At 32.2% G+C, this 18,159-nt stretch overlaps 1 long non-coding RNA gene across 2 annotated transcripts; it reads right to left on the reverse strand.

Annotated features, from left to right (window-relative positions):
• Positions 1–7,465: 7,465 nt before the first annotated feature.
• Positions 7,466–9,281, reverse strand: LOC115877275. Of its 2 annotated transcripts, none has more exons than XR_004049315.1 (3): positions 8,742–9,281; positions 8,180–8,475; positions 7,466–7,556 (listed from the first exon to the last, which is right to left on the reverse strand). It is a non-coding gene; the product is annotated as an uncharacterized LOC115877275 (long non-coding RNA). The 2 variants fall into 2 exon arrangements; XR_004049314.1 differs by lacking the exon at positions 8,742–9,281 and adding an exon at positions 8,569–8,715.
• Between the last annotated feature and the right edge of the window lie 8,878 nt (positions 9,282–18,159).

Raw genomic sequence — 18,159 nt, forward strand, 5'->3', positions numbered from 1 at the left:
CGCCATACATAGAGGCAACGTCCTGTGTATTTTCAACGATTCAACCCTCCATTTTCTCTAATCCCCGCGACCTGCTAAAGGAGAAGGTTCAGAAGCCTTAGGATATTGTTAATTATCCAACAAAAGACGTCCGTATCTTAAATCAACTATGCGGTAATTATTTCGCAGATTATGCTATCCGAATCACCTTTTCTTGCCATTAATTTAGTTAAGAACATTCGTCTTAGGTCTGTGCACGCCCCTGAACCACAGGGGTTGTACAAACTGCTCGGAGATATGAGGGAAATTTATTGTTCGGGTTGTTAAACTACTAGGTAACTGACTAATTAGAAGTAATAATATTTTTTTTAAATTTAATAATAATGAATCTGAAGAAAAACTAAATTTACTACAAAATATAGCACAATAAATTACTAGCATTTTATTACGGAATAATATCCCACTTCTGATGTTAAGAATCGGAATATAATATTAAAAACCTGCATATTTATGAAATAATAATATTTACAAGGAAACATGGTTATTGTACTGCAAGATGCTCTAACAGGGCCACCTCAAACATTTCAGAGATATGGCTTTTTATAGATGTACCTCTAATAGGTTTTACAATTTTATATACTGGGTGAGTTTTCTACGATATTCTCTATGGATATCTGGGAAACTACTGGAGATAGAGAGTCGGATAAATGGGGAAAGAATTGCAGTTTTGTGGGGTCATAAATATGCGCCTTTCAGATTTTTCAAAAAGTTCATGGCTTACTAGATATTTCGAAGAAACCAAATTTCGGCTAGTTTAAAAATGGTCCCTAATTCCATTATAACCTATTTTAGATAAAAACTTTTCAGATAAAAGTTGTAGATACTGACATCCTTAATGAGATTGTGTTCTCCGTTTTTTTCTAAATACTGTTATTTTTGACATATGACATACACTTATGTTTTTATAAATGGAAACCATAGGTGGCCATGACTTCATAAAAAGCGCCATTTTTTAAGCTTTTCAGCGATATAAACTATAATATGTTTTCTTCGAAAAATTACTGAGTTATAGCCAATTCTTATCATTTTTAAACAATTTCACTTAGTTAGCCATAGAAACAAGTTCAATCGTCGTTGCTCACAGAAATGTCAAACTGTGACATCCAAACTTTGTAAATCAAAATAACCAAAAATTGTAAATATGAATTTTTCAAATGAACAAAAGCATGTAGGATTATTGGTTCAACTTTTCTTGGTCATACATTTTCGAGGATACGTTACATACACTTTTTAGAGCGGTTTTCAAGACATGTTAGGAAAGTTAAATTTAGAGACTCGCGCATCAATAGATTGGTTCCAACATGACATTCATTATGACACTCCCTCCATAACGAAAGAAATGTTAAAAATTATTTATATCATAGTTATTCAAACTCAGAGATAGGAAGAGGTGGACCAGTTGCATGGGCTTCCTCGATCACCTGACCTATCCATTTTAGATTTTTTTATGCGGTATGTCTTGTGAACATTTTCTAAAATAACTTATAAGTGTATGTAGTGATATTACTTTTTTAAGTTTTTGTGTAATGTGTGTTTTTGTGTTCGGCCTTTTTATAAGTTATAAATTATAATAATTAAATCAATAACAGAATAAGAATAGTATGCCCTCGAAGTGAAATTAGTCAAGAAAGATAAGAATTGGCTATAACTCAGTAATTTTTCGAAAAAAAAACATATTAGGTATAGCTTATATCGCTGAAAAGCTTAAAAAATGGCGCTTTTTATGAAGTCATGGCCAACTACGGTTTCCATTTAAAAACATGCCTGTTTCAGTTTCCTGGTGTTAAACAATTATTAGTACTACTTCCGGTATTTAAAAAAAAACATATTGATATTTCAAGTAACATTATAACAAAAAATCTGATCTAGATATTGTATACTGTAGTTCTCTAGTAACTTCTTCTAGTAACTAACAAAAAAAAACGTAGTGTGTGTTTTTTTTGTAAGGGTACATCAGCAAAACCACTCGAAGCACAACCGGTCCGACAGATTATACCAACCGATAAAGTTTGAGTCGTTTGCAGGTGACTCTGCCCCATTCTCAGGTTGGCAACACTGGAGATTTATTTCGGGTCGTAAATCGTAACGGGCCGAGACCAACCGACAACGTCATAGTGGTGCTCGACAGATGTCGCTGGTGCTGCCGTTGACGTACGCCCGGCTACGGCCTTAAATCGCGCTCTATACGCTTTCAGAATCGGAATTCATCTCAGAAAAATAAGTAAACTAAGAGTAGTTCTTAGAGAAGTCTAAAGAACACCAAGAGGTCCTTACAGTGAAAAAATTGATTTGTGAATTTAGTAAAAATATTGATGGTTATTTCTTGCCGCAGATTATTGTAGTAAATTTACCATCCGTTCCTTAATTTTACAACTTGTTTGTAAAATCGCTGTATGGCTAATTTGTGGCATGTATGTAAATATAAAGAATAAATAATACTTAGAGATATGTTAATACGGGGTGTTCCGCAAGGCATAACGGCCAGGGTAATTTTTTTTTCAGAAAATTCAAAAACACGTCAATTTTGTTTGTGAGGAGGACAACTTTTGCCCCAAAAATGATTGCAAAATCTTCAACCCTTTAAGCGGGGGTGCCATCCCCCAATTTTTTTCAAATGGGAAGGGAGGTCAAGTGGTACCGCAACGAAAAGGGCTGTCTTTTCTCTATACTTTCCCGCTTCGTTTTTGAAAATCGGTCGAATCATTGAGAAAATATGAAGGATTGAAATTTGAAAAGTTTATTTAAACATTTATCGGAGTAAATGATAAGGATAAATTCCTTCGACCAATTTGCTGTTTTTTCTTATTATTTCTAGATGTTTACGCATTTTTTCACTTGCCACAAGGTTGAACAATCAGGTTAGGTAGAGCGTACTTTCTTTTTGAACGGTGTAGTTAATCGGCACAACTGTCGGTACTGGGCTGAGGACAACCCCAGGGTTTTTCACGAGGTGCACACACAAAACCCTCAGAAATTGAAAGTGTGGGCTGGTATTTTTAGAAATTCCATTGTGAGTCTTTTTTTTCTTCCTGGAAATCTAACAGGTGATATGTACTTGGATTTACTGGAAAATACCATCGACCCAGCCCTAACTGACATCATAGAGAACAATCCTGGATACGTTGAAGCAGAACTAATATTTCAACAAGACGGTGCACCTCCACATTACTCTCAAAATGTGCGTAATTATTTAAACAATAACTTTCCCGTTCGGTGGATAAGACGAAGGGGTGCAATTGAGTGGCCTCCCCGGTCATCCGATTTGACTCCTTTAGACTTTTTTCTATGGGGACACATAAAAAGTAAAGTGTATAGGACCCCACCCGCCTCATTAGAAGACCTGCGAAGACGAATTATTGATGTTTGTCGCGAAGTGACCCCGCAAGTTCTTCAGAATGTTCTAGAATGGATTGAAAACAATTTGTTTTACTGTATGGAGGTTGACGGGCAACATTTTTAGCATTTGCTTCATTAATAAGATAAGTTTTTTTTAATTAATTCAATCTATGCGTTTTTTGCAAAAAGTACTTTTCAAATTTCAATCTTCCATTGAAATTTGAAAAGTTTATTTAAACATTTATCAGAGTAAATGATAAGGATAAATTCCTTCGACCAATTTGTTGTTTTTTCTTATTATTTCTAGATGTTTACGCATTTTTTCACTTGCCACAAGGTTGAACGATCAGGTTATGTAGAGCGTACCTTCTTTTTGAACGGTGTAGTTAATCGGCACAACTGTCGGTACTGGGCTGAGGACAACCCCAGGGTTTTTCACGAGGTGCACACACAAAACCCTCAGAAATTGAAAGTGTAGGCTGGTATTTTTAGAAATTCCATTTTGAGTCTTTTTTTTTCTTCCTGGAAATCTAACAGGTGATATGTACTTGGATTTACTGGAAAATACCATCGACCCAGCCCTAACTGACATCATAGAGAACAATCCTGGATACGTTGAAGCAGAACTAATATTTCAACAAGACGGTGCACCTCCACATTACTCTCAAAATGTGCGTAATTATTTAAACAATAACTTTCCCGTTCGGTGGATAAGACGAAGGGGTGCAATTGAGTAGCCTCCCCGGTAACCCGACTTGACTCCTTTAGACTTTTTTCTATGGGGACACATAAAAGATAAAGTGCATAGCACTCCACCCGCCACATTAGAAGACCTGCGAAGACGAATTATTGATGTTTGTCGCGAAGTGACCCCGCAAGTTCTTCAGAACGTTCTAGAACGGATTGAAAACAATTTGTTTTACTGTATGGAGGTTGACGGGCAACATTTTCAGCATTTGCTTAATTAATAAGATAAGTTTTTTTTAATTAATTCAATTTATGCGTTTTTTGCAAAAAGTACTTTTCAAGTTTCAATCTTTCATACTTTCAAAATGACTCGACCGATTTTTAATAACGAAGTGGGGAAATATAGAGAATAGAAAGCCCTTTTCGTTGAGACGCCAATTGGTCCCCCTTCCCATTTGAAAAAAAGTTGGGGGATGACACCCCCGCTTAGAAGATTGAAGATTTTGCAATCATTTTTGGGGCAAAAGTTTTCCCCTCACAAACAAAATTGACGTGTTTTTGGATTTTTCGAAAAAAAAAATACCCTGGCTGTTATGCCTTGCGGAACGTTTTCGATGGGCCACCCTGTATAAAGAGATCATGGAACAATTATGTTTACATAAGAAAATCGCTAAAATTAAAATGCAAATAATTATAATAAATGGGGAGTGTGTTTTCTAAGAGGGCTGGCTTTATATTTATAGAAACTATATATAAAAACAATTAATATAATATACTTACCCTTACATTTTAACTTTTATTATCACCGAAAAGTTTCTTCTATCCTTTTTTCTAGATAACATGCGTCTCGTATCATCATATATTGTGAAGATAATTATTGTATTATGTAATTTAAATAGATAAAGTAAACGCCACGAATGTTTGGGAGTGATTCATCGCTTGATGAAGTTAGAATCGACACGCGCGCTATCATTTTTACATTAAAAACGTAAATTTTTACAACAGACGTAGGTTTTTAAAGGCCCGGTCTAATCATCTGCCTGCGCTCCTCCTACTTATTCTAAAATGTTAGCGTGATTGACAAAGTCGATACTATATCGCGTTTCTTTGATTGATTCGTTTTTGTGCGTCAGTCCATTGGTGTGCTTGCAGTGCGACCACTGGGGCATTCCAGTTTATATTTATAACCAAATATATGTTTTGACAAGACTTTGACAGTTAAAACAACATATTATATATTGATTATTATAGGACTTGAAACACCACGGCACTGGAATTAAGTTTTATGTGACCTTGAACAGATTAGTTCACATGGTAGCGACCTTAGATTAACAATAAAAATAGATAGAGCAAGTCATTCATAAATTCACAAAATCGAGGTGCCTACATCGTTTTATCGGTTAGTGCCCCCACTACCCTAGTTTATGGACAGCGGGGTAAAGAGGAAAGTGGTAGGGGAATTCGAAGATTCGAAGCAGAAGAGCATCAAAACAGAATTTATCCTTGAGATTTCATTGATGAGTAAAAGCTGGTAAAAGCCAGAGATATAGAAGTAGGTGGTTAGAGGCATAGATAAAATATTTTTTTAATAATAAATTTTAAAAATGTGTTCATGCAATAAAACTAATAAATTATTATAAATACATAATATATGCTATAAAATATTTGACAAACACTATAAAAAAATGTGTTTATTAAATATTCAATAATTAAAAGTTAGATATAATCCTTGTCTATGATATAATTAAAAGATATTATAGGTACGTATTATCGTATAATATATATTGATTGATAAATTAAAATGTTAATGGATCTATTATATAAGATGTTTTGTTATTTAGATAATATTAATTACAAAAGAAAAGTAGATACATGTGAACAACTAATTTTTATATTGAATAACATTAGATATACATTAATAATATAATTAATATAATGTAAAATGAAAAAGCACAAAATTCATCTTTTCTGTTAGCATGGAGCTTTCAGACCAGTTATACCATAATAAACAACGATAGGTTTGGTTACGTATACCGTAAAATATATTCGGTAATTTTAATTGGAAATATAGCACAAAAACAAAAAAAACAATGTTTTGTAGTTTTAAAATTCATTTATTTTATATGATTCTGGGCTAAAAACTCATGACAAAATAAATTCTTGTTATGACTAATATTTTGACCAAACGAATTCTCAATGTAAGGATATTTACATACCATATAATTTTACATTAATTAGGTATTAATCATAACACGATATTAATAAAAAAAACAAGTGTTGTATTTTAAATATATATTTAGGGACTAAGTAAAAAATATATGTATAATATTCTTACTACATTTACAGGTTCATATTAAATAAAATATTGTAGCCTGAAAAAAAATATATATTTAGTTAAATGCTACTGTAAGGATCCAAGCAGAAACCAATTTCTCATTGGCTTTTTGTGTTAACATATTTGCATAACAAATAACATAGTTATAGCAAATAATCTAAAAAAAACGGCGTGAAAGACGGCTGGGAATGACGATTGATAATTTAGCGAGGTCAATCTTAAACTACACCATTTAAAAATCATTTTTATTTAATATAAAAATTAATTACATTACCTTAGAGCGCCTTTAAAAAATAGTTTGAGCCAAGAAAATGTCGTCTAGGGCTTGACCACGCTGAAATTATCATATTTTCATTCCCCAGTCGCCTTTGAGGCCGTTTTTTTTCGATCGTATGGTTTATTAACTTATTACTACTAATAACTACTAACTTATTACATAATTATTAAATATTACAAAATTAGTATGTATAATAATTAGTATATATCATAAATTTCTAGTTTTATAAAATATGATTAATAAGACATAAACACTGTATAATCAAAAAAAAAACGGCGTCCAGTTGGCTTGGAAATGATGATCGATGACATTCCCCATATAATTTTACATATAAAATAACAGCGATCTTCATTTTATAGCCATGGCTGACGCCGATTTTTTTTGATAATGTCGAATTATCGAAATATTTGTTGCAAAAAGTACAATATTATAATATTTTACAAAGTGTAGAGCTGAAGCATAATTATCTTAACCAAAATTTAATAATGAAAACATGAAATAGAAAGTGATTTTCTTTTTACATTCTCTGATATATTATTGTAGATATTTATATTAAGTGTCATTTCTTTGTTAGTATCTGATATTATATCTACCCGATATTAAATATGACTTGAGTCCTGTACTATGCCATGATTAAATATGCAAAACTCAAAAATATATCGATTTTTATACACAAACAAGTAAAAGTCTAGAATATGCGATTCTAATCACTATCATAACTTGTCTCTCAACAAAAGTATTTCTGTAGCTCTCCCTAGGGTTCACATCTCTCACTATTTTCATAGTAGCATTACGTCGATTTTAAATGTGATGTAAAGGACCAATTTCATATGCACTATGTAATTAAAGTAACAACTTCCACACCATGAATATCTTCACTTCCTAAAAGAAAATATAAACATGAAGTTGGGTGAATATAAATATATACATTGAGAATACATTGTGAGCAAAATAAAAATAAAATTGACAATCAATGACATTCACCATATAAATTTACATTTAATAAAATGACATAAATCTTGCTTTCAAAGCCAACGCTAACACTTTTTTTTTGGTGGTGAGATCTTATACAACTATTGTGTAATTTTAGTAAAGTAATATTAATATAATATATACAAATCTATATATAGGGTGGCGCCTCTCATAGGACGTGAAGGCTTCAAGGGAAATGAAAGTGAATTTGTATGACTGACAGGGTGGCTGCAACGACGTCCCGTAATCCTGCTGTTAAAACAAAACAATTGGTGTTTATATATAAAAACTAGCTGATATGTTTTAACCGCAGGATTATGGGACATCGTTGCAGCCACCCTTAACTTGATTGACTTCTGAACCCTCCATATGTTCTCAAAATTTCATTTCAATACAAACTTCCAACAAAAATCCTTGAAACCTTCGTATTGTATGAAAGGCACCACCATGTACACTTTGAATCTGTGTATACATATTAGTATATAGTAATATTTTATACTAAAAAAATAAACTGTAAATATATATGTACTTACATATTATGACGGAATAGGTATGCTAACAAGATCATACTTCTTATCTAGTTATCTGCAGGATCCTAATATCTTAATGCAGTCTTAATGTTAATTTCCTAGGTGATGTTAAAACAGTTGAAACACCATAAATCGCGACATAAATGGCTGTGAAAATTCATCAGTTTTTAAATATTTTCTTCAATTCCTTACAATCAGCTGTTTTTGAGCTCTCTTTTGCTCGACTTTTTAATATCATGCTATGAATAAATCTTAACAGGGAAAACCATTTAATTTTTCTCTCACTATCTTTTAGAAATCTGAAATAAAATATTTATCTTAGTAATACAAAACGTAAATAGGCATTATTTTTTATAAATGTAAACATACCAATTATAATTTATGTAACTTACCAATTATTTGTATTCATAATTAAATACAACTATACGATTTTGATTCGGACAATATTGTAACAAAAATATAAACATTACTTCTTATAATATACATAATATATTATATTATAAAACAAATATTAACAAATAGGTAAATAAAAGGAAATGCTGCATTACCACAGAACAGTACTTACTTTTGAAATGACACTTCACGATGTTTAAATTCTTTAATTCTTACATATTTCCCAGTGTAGACCCATTTTAAATGCTAATTTTAGTCCTTTATATAAAATGAAACAATTATACACTAATAGTTTATTAATAGTTAAGAAATATGGAAAAATAAAAGCTGATCTTGCCAATCAGCTGTTTATTAACACTGTTGACCACGTCCAATTGGTCCAATTCCCCTACTATAGAAAATACTATAACAACAGAGCGGCATTGCCAGATTAAAAATTAATCATAACGGTTGATGTAAAAATGACGAAATTTACAAATATTTCTTGTAATCTTTGACTTGAATCTTATTAAGTACTAAATAAAATTATAAATATCGAAATTTTCAAATGTAGTAAGCTAATTATATTATTATTTTCTTAAGATTTCCCCAAAGTATACGTATACAAAATTAAAAATAAACAAAGGCTTTGACAAATCTTCGGTAGACTTGGCAACATAACAAACAATAACAATAGGATGTTGGCATTCGCATAAAATGTAAACAGTTCCCCTGTGGTAGCGACCGATGAATCGCTCCCAAACATTCGTGGCGTTTACTATATATTACATATATCGATATTTTTTCTATGAAATGGACAGCTTATAAATTTTATTATGTCAAATTTTGTACTATCATAATTTTCGTAAACCTCAAAAGTATTGTTTTAGTTAATATTTGGTGGTTACTGTTAAGTTTTCATTGTAAGGGTATGTATCAAAAATAATTAATGTGTTTTTTTTCTAGAACTATTAGTAATGGGCACTGATAAAAGATTAAAATTAACGTTCCTAATTTTTCGTGTAGAAATTTAAAATTGCTGTGAATTTATAAATACAGAAATATGTAGAATGTGGATAATGTAGGAGGTGGCAACACTGCAAGGTTTAGATACACCGTAGGTGACGAAACAAGTTTTTTAAGATTTTCCGGAAAATGTAAAGAAAAGTTTAACATTTTCAACAATTATTTTTCGCAAAAAAACCTCATATGCGGATTTCTGGTGTCGAATCGAAATATACTACCTGTTAAAATATCTGCACCGATTTCTGATATTCTTGTTATAGGTAGGAATTAAAAAGTAGGAAAACTCATTTTAAACTCATTAAAAACATTGTTATGATGGCATAGCTTTATCCACGAAGTTTAGAAGATATAATGATAGAGCATATCTATGTTTACTTTTTTCTCTGAGGTATTAATCGTTTCGCAGACGGGTTATTTTTCACTGAGATAAACTATTTTTCGCGACGATTCAGATTAATACTTTTTCGAAATGCGTTTTTCCCGTTTGGATTTCGCTGTTTTTGATTTTCTACTATTAAGTTAAGTTTGATAAATGGATTGGAGTGTGTATGGGGATTGTAAGTCGTTAGTTTCAATAAAAGTTGAAACACATCACGCCATTTATTTAACCTGTTAGACTCGCGAATTAGTTGATCTTTGTTCTAAATCAAAAATATTAAGAGTTCATTAGTAGTTCATAGTCCGAAAAAGTAGCAAAATAAGCGTTCGGCATTTAACGTTTTATGTAAAACTGGCTAGGTATTTTTACACAAATGAAGAAGGAAATTAAAGATAACGGATTATACTATATCCGTATTGTAGCACATTTTTAGACAACTTATTTATTTTTAAGATTTTGATGGTCAAACATCAACAAAATATTCCTTGTGTTTGAACCAGTGATGGGCAAAACTGTTATTTTTAGATAACAGTTGAAACTGTTATAGTTATTTATAAAAAACAGCTTAAAATAACAGTTTAAAAATAACAGGTTTCTTTATTTTACTGCTAAATATCTGAAAGAGTATGAGGCGATCACCGCCAGGCGTATTAACGCAGTTGGAAGTTGCAACAATGACGTGCTCGGTGGTAGTATTTCCAGGGTGTCAAAACATTTCTAAATATCGATTATTATCTAAAATACCTCTCTAAAAACGGTGGTTGTTTACAAATAAGCGCTGTTTACAAATTGCGATATAAAAAAAGCCAAAATTCCGCCACTCGTCTAGACCTATACATACCGATCTACCTACGCCCTGCCCCTCGATCCGCGTAGATCCTGAATTGCGTAGCAGTGTACAGGGTGCATCTCACTCGACGGGCGAGAAGCTCTTAGTTGTGATTTTACCACTTGCGGTCAAAAAATAGCAATATAAGAAAATGTGTAGTATATTCTTCATAAGTAAACCATCTACACACTAGAGTTCGAATTAATTTTACACTTAAACTAGCGTGTACCCGCGACTTCGTTCACGTCGAATTAATAATTTCTAATGGTGATGATAAAGCAAAACAAGAATTTCCATTAACATACAAACAGGATAAAATTTTCTCACATTTGCCAAAAATAAGCTTTCTAACGTCGAGCAGTTTAAGCAGAATCGTGGTTAATCAATTACTCAACTTTTTCGAACACCCTGTATGATTTTTTTAAAAATTTCAAAATATGTAAAAAAACAAAATAAATTATGCGTGTCCAGGCGTTTTCCCGAAAGACTAACCGTTTTTTAAATAACAAATATTGTAATATTTGAGGGGCGTTTTCACCCTGTTGGAATTTGAGATTCGAGAAACCCCTCCTTATCGAACCTCAACCCCACAGTCAATCCGTTTACCAAAAATCAGCTTTAAACGTCAAGCAGTTTAAGCAGAATAGTGATTACTTAATGGTCATATTTTATGAAACACCCTATATATATTTTTAAAAAATCTTAAAATATGTAAAACAACATAATAAAATATACGTGTTTTTTTGTTAGTTTTTCCGAAAAAATAAAAAATATTTTAATATTTGAGAGTAGTTTCACGTCCTTAGAATTCGAGTTTCGAAAAATCCCTTCTTATCGAACCTCTACACACTAAAGTCAATCCGTTTTCCAAAAATCAGCTTTTTACGTCAACGGCTTTAAGCAGGATCGTGATTAATCAATGACCAGATTTTTCAAAACACCCTCTATACATTTTTAAAAAATCTTAAAATATTATTCTGAAAATTTTTCAGAATAAATAAATACCTTAATATTGAAACTTAATAAGTACTGAAACATACAGCGCCATAATATCTACACCTCCGCCCGTTATGCTCGTAACAGGTTGAAACAGAATCTATCTAAAACAACTGATGCCGTTATTCTCCAACCTGTTTCGGAACCTCCATCGACAATCGACCGATGCAGCAGCGTTCCTTTCCCACTCCGATTATCTCGACCACCGCCCTGTTATGCTCGTAACAGGTTGAAAAACAACGTATCTAAAATGACTGCTTCTCCAACCTGTTGTGAGCCTCCATCGAAAATCGACCGATGCAGCAGCGTTCCTTTCCAACTCCTGTTATCTCGAGCGCCAGGCGTTATGCCCGCAACTGTTTCTGTTTCAAAAAAACCTGCTTCTTTTATATCCTATTATTTTTAAGCTGTTGTAAACCCAATACGACCATCGACGGTATCGACCGAAGCAGCTACGTTCGCCGTAGCGCTTTCCTCACTCCGTTGTCCGTTGTCTCGCCGCCTGTATCGATGGTTGACGAAATAACACGTTTTCCATCCATACTAGTTGTTTTTTGGAATTGCTTCGAGCAGCATAGAATTTCGGCGGTGCAGAGCGCCGACTTCGTTTTTCGTTTCACGAGCGGCCGATCTCTAGGTGTCGTTATTTTATATCTGTTATTTTTTAGAAGTAGTAACGGTTGCGTTATGTTATTTATAAATAATTGTTATAAAATAACAGATAGTTAAATAACAACCCATCACTGGTTTGAACTAAATTTTCTCGAAAATAAAGACATAATTTAAAATTCCGTTACAGTACGGAAATAGATTGAAGTTTTGTGATTACAGTGATATATAATTTATATGGTTTTGTAAGAAATTGCTCGCTATAATATGGCAAATTCTGAAGCTCTGCAAACCTTAATCAAGCCTTAATCAAAGCACGTGTGTTTGGAATTTTGGGTGTGGCTTAACATGACAGGATCGGGCTAAGCCTTAAGGGCAGATATCTGAAATATAATATATATTTCCTTCGGCCACACACACGCTTTACCCGACCCCTGAAAGCGACCTGAACAGTACAGCGCAATAGACTCTCTTAAGTAGATACCATAATATGAATAAATCTGTAGCTAGTATAATTTTTTTCTTTGTCTTTGTCTGTTTTAAAATATAAAAACATTTAAGTTTCTGAATGACTATATTACGAAGACGACTATAACCAGAACCCCCAATGATTAAAACTACTCTTCTAATGTAAAATGTGTATGTTAAACTATACAGGGTGTCACAGAAATATGTATGTGCAAGTATTTTAACAGGTGGTAAAGTTTGACCCCAGAAACATGCCCATGAGGTTTTTTTGGGAAAAAAACTGTTGAAAACTATATTTTTTCTAACATTTTCCGGAAATTATTCATTTATATTTTTTTCCGGAATTTTATCTATACTTTTATATATGTTGATTCTAGGGTGTAGAGGTTTGATAAGAAGGGATTTTTCGAAATTCCAGTTCCAAGAGGGCGAAACCACCCCTCAAATATTACAATATGTTTTATTTAAAAAACGGTCAAGTTTCCGAAAAAAAAGTTTAAACACGTATATTTTATTTTGTATTTTTACATATTTTAAGATTTTTTAAAAATGTATACAGGGTGTTTCGAAAAATCTGGTCATTGATTAATCACGATCCTGCTTAAAGCGCTTGACGTAAAAAACTGATTTTTGGAAAACAGATTGACTTTAGGGTGTAGAGGTTCGATAAGAAGGGATTTTTTGAAACTCGAATTCTAAGGAGGTGAAACTATCCCTCAAATATTAAAATATTTTTTATTTAAAAACCGGTGAGTTTTTTGGAAAAACTCTTAAATACGTATATTTTATTTTGTTGTTTTACATATTTTAAGATTTTTTATGAATTTATACAGGGTGTTTCATAAAATATGAGTAATCACGATTCTGCTTAAACTGCTTGACGTTTAAAGCTGATTTTTGGCAAACGGATTGACTGTGGGGTGTAGAGGTTCGATAAGGAGGGGTTTTTTTACATATTTTGAAATTTTTAAAAAAATCATACAGGGTGTTCCAAAAAGTTGGGTAATTTCTTAACCATGATTTTGCTTAAACTGCTTGACGTAAAAAGCTTATTTTTGGCAAATGGATTTTTCAAAAGTCAAATTCCAACGAGATGAAATTACCCCTCAAATATTACCAAGTTATATAATAATATCGCCATATTGTTTTTTCTCATGCTGACGTAAATATGAGAACATTTTATCCAGTTTGTATGTTAATGGAAATTCTTGCTTTGCTTTATCATCACCATTACAAATGATTAATTCGACGCGAACGAAGTCGCTGGTACACGCTAGTTTTTAATAAAGTTTTGAATGCCACTTCTTGAGTTTTTGAAAATTTGTCTATAATGCTTCGAGAGAATCCAATGTTGCCACCTCCTGCGTTATCCTCATTCTATATGTTTATGAATTATAAGTTCACACCTTGTTTTTTTAATCATTGTAGTTAAGTTATTAACCATAATGAAACGTCTTCTATATTTTAAATACTTTTTTTACAGTTTAGTATTTCCAGCAATTTCTCATGGCCTCTTTAGCTATAAATATTTCTTTCACAGGTTCTACGGCTGAAATATTCTGAAATACAGCTGAGAGCTATTCTTAGTGGAACACTCTGTACAGATAGTCAAACTAGATTGCTTACCAGGACGTAAAAGCAATAATAAGAATACAAAGATTGAAAGCGTACACAGTCGGTTTAATCCAGAGCCGTACCAATATTTACCGCTCTCGAAAATTGACGTGTTCGTACAGAGAGAAATTGAATTCGCCAGATATTTTTGTTTAACTAACTCCATTTGGTACAGTCCTACCTATGTTTCTCTGTCTACCTATGTTTTTATTTTTAGTTCGAACAACGGCGATGGGAAACAATTTGTTGCACTATGCACTTTGTCCGTGTTAATTTAGAGAAACTGTACGGTTCTGTTGCAGGATTGGTTAGTTTTTTTTAACGGTATTACCGGAAATTTCTTCTTAGATTGAAATAAACATGGACGGTTCTGATTATTTTCGTATTCGGAAATCAGGATCGACTCGATTAGTATTAATTTTTGGAATAGTGTTTACCCAAGTAGCATTTTTAGACACAAAATCGAAACAAAATCTCTGCTGAGAAACATTGCGAAACAGTTTCGTTACATTTTTGATACATATATATTATGTTTCGTAACATAAATCGCTTTTTTTCGAAACATTTTACCAAAATATGGTTTCGCTACATAAGCTATAACAATAAATACCTTAGTGTCCCAAATTATTCGAAACTTTTAAGAAACACATAAGGCTCACGTTTATAAAGATTTCGTACCCGTTTTGTGCCTGAAATGTTTCCATAATTTATTTGATATTCTGTCAAATATGAGAACATAACCTTACTTTATTGTTTGGATTTTATTCTGCAGTTTTTGCAGTTAATCATTCTTCAAGTTTTTATAGTACTATAATTAAAAAAGCAGAAGGAAGAACATATGGTGAGTACAAATACAGATATTTTTCTTATGCGATTTTATAATTATTTATTATACACCTTACAGAGATGATTTGTTTTAGGATTAAATGTAATAACAGGCATAACAATTGTCCCTACGATGCCACATCATCCCCTCGAATCGAGGAACACATCAATCAAACGAATTTTATCGAACACAACGGGATACATCCCCGCATTTTCTAACAAATAAATCCCGTTTAATTTGAAGGGGAAGATGTTCGAAAGCACCCTCCACCGCAGAGTACAATCTTAAAGACCTCTCTTTAACGTTTTTTTTATTTATTTGTATATATTTCTCTTTTGTAGTATTAGGTTAGACTATTAGAGCTTTCACATTCCGATTCTTTAATAACATGAGACCAACTCATTTTTTTTTAAATATGTGCGCTTCATAGTTTGACGAGTTATGAAAGAAAATCTTTTCCAGGTGAAAAAAATTGAGGTTTTTAGTTAGTAAATATTACAATTTAGTTATTTAGTTATCAAGAGATGAACAAACAATTTAAATTTACCATACTTTACTAAAGCGATGCCATTTCAATGACATGCAGTCCTATAATGATCCATACTGGTGTTCAAGTCGCATTTTTAGACACAAAATCGAAACAAAATCTCTGCTGGGAAACATTGCGAAACAGTTTCGTCACTTTTTTGACACATATATTTCGTAACAAATCGCTTTTTGTTTCAAAACATTTTACCAAAATATGGTTTCGCTACAGAAGCTATAACAGTAAAGGAGCTATAACAGTAAGGAGTGTCACAAACTTTTCGAAACTTTTAACCATACCCAACAGGAGACCGAAGAAAAATGTTACCAGTAAACTTTTTTTGTCTTTTTTCCGCAATGGAATACATATTTTTATATTTTAATTGTGTTATAATAAGCAAATAAACATATTTACTTAAAATAAAAACTATTTTGCCTAGAAGTTTTGATTGGCATTGTTGACAGGTGACTAGTTCGAAATTTCTACACAGATTAAATCGAAATATTTTGGAAACAAGGTTTCCATTTATTGTCGATTTGTTTTCGAAACACGAGTTTTTTTTCTTTTTAGACATAAATATGATATAATGTAGATGATTTGTGTCCGATTTCATGTCAATTTTATAAAATAATGAATTAAAATTCCGCCATGTTGGCTAGTGATAGCGTTTTTAATTAAAAATATATGTTTTTGTCGGCTGTTGAGTTACCAAACCAAACCAAACCAAACTCATAAGAACGCAGTCTACTTATATTAGTTTATATAGTTTTATTTTCAGAACAATGATATAGAAATAAAAATAAAAATCTATATTTGAAACAAAAATATTTTGTAGCAACAAATAATGATATATAGAAGTGGCATTAAAATATGAAAGTACATTATTAAATTGAACGATGAATTTGCTTTTGTGAGAAAACCTAAAAACAAAGATCTTAAGTCAAAAAAATATGGCTGAGGTCGACATTGTTGATGGTTGTTTTTATTTGGAATTCACACACATATATAGACTATTTTAGTTTGGTATTTTGTTTCTTCACATTTAGAAACAGTGGCTGCTGAAAACGGGAACATTTTAGACACACATTGCAGAAAATGTTTCGAAACATTTCCTCTAAAAATTTTGATTCCGCATCGAAACATTTCAGGAAAAGGTTAGTGCCGCCACATTGGAAACACATGTAATAAAGTCATATAAAATATATAGGTTTCGAAAATGTTTCCTATTTGTGGCATACCGTTTCCACTTTGTGTCAAGAAACAGAGACACGATTATTAGAAACATTACCTAAAATGTGTCCAAAAATGCTACTTGGGAATGGTGGTAAATCTGAATGTTTCTCTTTACAAGAATGTAGAATGAGTGGGAGGGGGGTAATAACTGCGACTGCGACCTTAAAGATTTATTGTGTCCTCCTTCCTTGAGTTATAACTCATCATACAGTCTATAACCCATCATATATGTTGCAGGGGGGACAGGGTATTTCCCATCTTCAATCTGACAACAGATGTTCCTCCTCCGAGGGTATACATTAACTTGGTCTCTACTTAGACCTGATACAGGTGTTGTCCTGGATCTATAATAGAGGATATATCCTCTTTCTTTATTTCTTCCTTGGATTTGAGGAACAATTCCTATTTTCAGAACCTGTTAATGACCCACCTCTCTCGAATTGACGACTTCTGGAGTTCTGAGCCTGGATAAGGCCTTTCAGGTGCTTTTCCCTTGCTCCTCCGCAGAAAAACCGTGATTGTTTTCTTTACAAATAAACAACTTCATTTGTGATTTTTTATCTGTCCCCATGTCCTATCATTATTAGTATTTCAATTTGATTTCTAGCTAAGACATTGCTTTTTATCTTTCTATTAAACAATAATTGAAATTATTAGTGTGACAAATTTGTCGTTGCTATGTCATTGTCATTGCTACACTGAAAAAAAGGATCTCTCAGTCGAAATGAATATGACTTTGACCCAAAAGATTGCCGCTTTTCAATAGGGCCAAGAACGACGTTTTTTTACCCAAAGCATTAGCTATCCTTTCATAAGCTTTAAAAAATTACTTTAGAGAATAGAAGAATTTATCTGTCTAAAGTATTTCACTCTTCACCCAAAATTAATATGCAAAAAAGTTCTTGCTACAAGAACAATAGTCTCTCTGATTTATGCAAAAATTCTTGATTGAAAAGGGACATTTCTTGATTAAAGAGACACTTTTCTTAAACCAATAGCGAATACCATTGACTCAACTAAAATTTATTTTGATCTAAGAGAAGTCTATACATTATATACAGGCATATTACGAGGTATATTATTTTCTGATAAATTTAGGTTTTCC

This window comes from Sitophilus oryzae, unplaced genomic scaffold, assembly GCF_002938485.1.
Source record: "Sitophilus oryzae breed Bouriz unplaced genomic scaffold, Soryzae_2.0 scaffold_1443_pilon_pilon, whole genome shotgun sequence".
NCBI lineage: Eukaryota > Metazoa > Arthropoda > Insecta > Coleoptera > Curculionidae > Sitophilus > Sitophilus oryzae.